Consider the following 5,099-nt stretch of genomic DNA (forward strand, 5'->3'; position numbering starts at 1 on the left):
CGTATAAAATATTCAACGCGTTTTAATATTTGATAATAACAACGACAGGATCGTTTGAACAAATTCATCGATATATTCGATTTTTTTGTTTATTTGGAAAAAACTCCAAACTTTTAGCCGGTATTGTAAATATATAAAAAAAAAATCCCACCAAAAAGTAAACATCTATCGAAGATAATAATCGTTCAATCGACGTATAGAGTAAAAATCTACGAGAAGAGGAACAGAGGAGGAACTGCATCAAGGAGAAAGAGGAAGAGGAAGTTTGCCAAGAATGGTACTTCGGTAATGTGAAATTTAATAAATTCATAAAAGAGAGAGAGAGAGAGAGAGAGAGACACACACACACACACACACACACACACACATACACAGTATGATTAAGATCGTAAAGATGCGTCGAAAATTCTAGGTGTTTCTCAGCAGATCTTTCTCGAAGTTACCTATACACACACATACACAAACATAGACAAAATTCTAGGTTTTGTGTACTCCCACTTACGATAAACGAGGATAATACATCTTCCTTTCTCACTCGAACTCATTCATGAGAAAAACAGCAGGACAGAGAAGACCAACTAAACGAGGGAAAAATAGAAGAAGACTATTCACTCGGTTTGGTTGTCCCGTGAACGAGCGCAATGGCACGTACGATAGAACTAACACCGGCTCGTAAAATTTCTAGTCCTACCTCGAAGGAAAAGCAGAGTTCTTCTCTCTTTCTCTCCAATGTAGACACGGAGGCCACAATTAACCCGAATCGAGAGCTACAAGACTCCCTCGTTTCTATCTACACTGACTACGAACGTATATTCTCTCTCTCTCTCTCTCTCTCTCTCTCTCTTTTCTCTATTTCTATCTCTCTCTTGTATACGTACACACACAAACGAACGTGTGTGCTTGCATACACGCAGCATCTTCGAAGGAGTTTGAACCCCCGTGCAAGTTTCAACTTTGCGAGACGTATATAAACGTGGATGCTACAAGCGGGGGGGGGCTGGATGGAAGGAATGAGTGTGTATGGAACACCACCCACCACCCCCCAACGAGATTCCACATAGGTATTTCTGCTTTTCCATCGTTTCTCGCTTACTTACTTACACATATATATGTATATAAATACACAAACACACATACGCGTATGCTTTTCTACGTTTCTATGTTCACAGGTGTATTTGTAAAACGAGAAGGAGAAAGGGAAGAAGGGGAAGAAGAAGAAGAAGAAGAAGAAGGGGTGGAGCATCAACTTCCGTACTTGCACAAACGCGACAAAGAAAGCGGCGTTTCAGTTAACTGAAACGTTCTCTTCGTAACTCACTTTCTCTCTTTTTCTTCTTTATATATGTCTGTCTATTTCTCTCTCTCTCTCTCTCTTTCTCTCTCATTTCATCTACCCCTTCTCCCCTTTTCTATCCACTTAAATTCACTCCTTTACTCTCTTCTTTTCTTCCTTTCTGTGTGCGTGTTTTTTCTGTTTTTATTTTTACTTTTTTGTTCTGTTTTTTCTTTTTTTCCTCTTCTTCTTCTTCTTCTTTACTTTCCCTTTTTCCCGTTTCTTTCTCTTATTGAATATCTCTACCTATCCATTTATCTTATTTTCTCCGGTTTTTTTTTTCTCATTTTGACTTCAATATAGATCTTGGATAACCGTCAGACGTCGTCGTCGTTTGCAAACCCAGTGGGGGCGGCGGCGCCAGCCGATTGGTCTTATATTTTACACAATATTCTTAGATATATTCCTCAGGTATTGACGGGACGACTAAGATTTAACAAAAATTATTACTATTTTTTTTTTGTTACAATTTAGTGCGAAAATTTCTGTCAAAAACGAAACATTTTTTTTCAGATAGACGCCATTTTGTCAAAAAATCAAAATTTTTAATATTCCTTCCGTTAATACCTGCATTAATCTATCCTTTAAAAAATCCACCATTTTTATTATTTCGGTTAATTAAAACCGCCGAAGTGGAGATCACCGCCAATCACCGCTTTTTTTTAGAGGACGTTCAGGAAATCATCTACAGGAGCAGCGGTGCACATTAATATTTTTACATGATCGACGCGCTATTGTATTCTTAAAGTAGGCTCTATTTCAATTACCATCACTTATAATTGATAAATTTAAACTTTTTCTAGAAAAAATTCATAAAAACACGTCTTTTTTGAGCTACGCAACTGTATAACCCCTTGTATAACTGTATAACCCCTGTATAACCCCGCAAACGTATAACCCCTTAACACTGGAACAGTACTTCTCTACTCGCCCCCCCATCCCCGAATCGTATATAATCCGATCACACTTGTAGATATTTATTTGTAAAAGGTTGTGTATAAAAAAAAAACCCCATTTTACTATTTCAACGTGGGGAAAAAAGGCGTTGGTTATTTAGAAACGTCCTTTTATTATTTTTTTATACTTGTTTTTTTTTTTGTTCTTTTTATTTCATCGGAAATTAAATCGCTTTACGTGAAATGAAACAATGACCGCCATCATCGTTATAGGATAGACCACAATCCACCCCCTCCCCCTCCTAACGAAAAATTCGAGGAACTGATTGGTTAAGGTAATATCCAATGAATATAATCCAATAATAATAATCCAATGAAGTTAAATCTTATTCTTTCTTTATCACTTTTGGTTCGGTAAATACCAATAGAAGTTTGAAGTAAATAAAATCAAGAGAGAGAGAGAGAGAGATTCAATCCTTTAATCGATTTTTCGGATTACAGTAGAGTCAATTTTTCTCTTTCGTGTTATCATCGGTTTTTCCAAAAAGCCAAATAAAAGTACATCAAAATTGATGGCTCGTTGAAAGTTTCTCTCTCTCTCTCTCTCTCTCTCTCTCTCTCTCTCTCTCTTTCTTTCTCTCTATCCTCTCATGTTTCACAATTTTATTGCTGACGCTGCTTGTCATATATTTATTTGACGACGAATTGTTTTTAAATAAAACTTTCTTTTTGAAAAGGGTACCACAACAACAATTTTCAATCAAGACTTAAATTTGAAGATTTTAAGGAGAGTACGTTATTTGAGTGGCGGGCGGGGGGGAGGGAGGGAAACGGGGAAATATCGATCGGGGAAGACTTACGGAAACTACAGGGCAGGGGGAGGAATATACAAGACACCCCCCTACGTATCGGGCTGAAACAATTTAATGCACGATACGAAAAGTTCAACAACGTCATTTATAAGGATGATTAAAAAAATGTTTTACTAGCCACAGTAATAGAGAGTAAGAGAATAAATTAACAGAAGATATAAAATTCAAAGTGAGCATCAAAATTTATCATCACATGCTTTTCACGATGTAATTCAATTGTTGAAATCATTTTCATGAAAGATATATATCGTGAATGTATATTAAAAATTATTAATAAATAATTATTTTACAAATTATTTACTCTGGCGTTTTTTCTTTTTTCTAAACATACCTCAGATAAAATATAATTTAACTATCAGATATGAATTAAAAACATTTATATACTCGATCTATATTCTTCCAGATCCTTAGGTTCAATTATGAATTCACTAATTTTGCTATTTTTTCAGCAGCACAAATCACAGCAGCACAATCCTTCGCGTTGAGAACCAATCGTTCATGTATAAAATGCCAAAAATCACACTAATATTTAAATATTAAATATATCAATTGTTTTCCACCCCTAATGTCCTTTTTTTTTAATCATCGAGATTTTAACAAAAAATGTTTAAAAAAAAAAAAAACTAGTCTTTAAAAACGTGCTTAGTGAAGTAAAAATAGCAGTAGCAAAAATATATTTCTTACGAATATAATATATAAGATAAGATAATATAAAGTTAATGAAACACTGATTCTTTATAGTTAAGCTATAAAAGTCATGATATCATTACAGAAAAAAAATGTTACATGCAGTATGAATTTTAAATTGAAATTGCAAGGTAAATCTAGTGTTAAAATATCTTCATCAACCAACACCAATGTACAACGTGCTTGATATAGAAAATAAACGTATTTAGTTTATGAATAAAAAAGGGTTGAGTACCCCTGATCTATACGATTATCAATACTAATTTATTTGTCATACGAATTTACTTATAAATGAGATTTTGGTTAATCCAAAGGGATCCCAAAATCAAATCTAGCCACACCCCATGGTTTCGATTAACTCCGATGAAATTTCATGGAAGAGATACGACGCAATCGTTTGATTTTTAAAAGAAACGAAAAAGTTGACTTTTATGATTCTGCAGTGAACGTAAAAGAAGAAAAAACAAAAAACTTGGTCAAATTATTCTAGTTTATGGAAATGTGCTCGAACATTATCGACCTATATTCGCGTTCTTTATTTCTGCAATGCGAACAATGCGAAATATAAACTCGCAAACTGGCAATGAATCATTTGTCAGGATAAAACGTATAATGAAATGCCGTAATGGCACGCAGTTAGTGTGTGGTGGAGAGGCTTCTAACTTCCTCGATTCTACAGAGTTTCTTTCTTTTCATATATCTTCTATTATCTTTTCGTTCTTACGATTAAATTATAAGAACGAATTCGTGAACTTGTAATATTAATTTCATCAAAATTTCATTTACGACACTTTCTCTCATTTTATCCAATTTTTTATGATATGGTCAAACGGTAAAATAAATTTAACTTAAAGTTTGTGTATTTACATGTATAGGTAAATTTTGTTTTTTGTTGTAAATAATACATTATTAAATTTTTCACGTTATATATTTAGAGAAGAATTATAAACATTAAATATTGAACACTTTGTCAACCATTTGAAGAAATATCCCACTTTTTCCTTAGCACAATATTTTTATTTTTATTAATTATTATCAGTTTGAATTGAAGTTGTGTTTATAATGAATTGGATTAATTGCTTTTATAAAATAAAATTTCTAATAAAATCTGTTAAATAAGTTCCAATTGAAGTTGTTAAGTTTCCAATTGAAACTAAACAAAAAAATGAAATATATTATACAAAAATTAAAATAATAATAATAATAATAATAATAATATAATAATAATAATATAATTATTTCTTTATAAAAATAACTGTTGTATATATACTTGTTATGTATAAAAACTATTAAGTATTAATTATACGTGAT

At 32.6% G+C, this 5,099-nt stretch overlaps 1 long non-coding RNA gene across 1 annotated transcript; it reads left to right on the forward strand.

Annotated features, from left to right (window-relative positions):
* The first annotated feature begins 208 nt into the window (after window positions 1-208).
* LOC122518899 lies at window positions 209-1,222 on the forward strand. The gene is made up of 2 exons (XR_006304174.1): window positions 209-285; window positions 915-1,222. It is a non-coding gene; the product is annotated as an uncharacterized LOC122518899 (long non-coding RNA).
* The last annotated feature ends 3,877 nt before the right edge of the window (window positions 1,223-5,099 follow it).

The sequence above is a fragment of the Polistes fuscatus genome, unplaced genomic scaffold (genome assembly GCF_010416935.1).
Source record: "Polistes fuscatus isolate 324 unplaced genomic scaffold, CU_Pfus_HIC Scaffold27, whole genome shotgun sequence".
In the NCBI taxonomy this organism is placed as follows: Eukaryota; Metazoa; Arthropoda; class Insecta; order Hymenoptera; family Vespidae; genus Polistes; species Polistes fuscatus.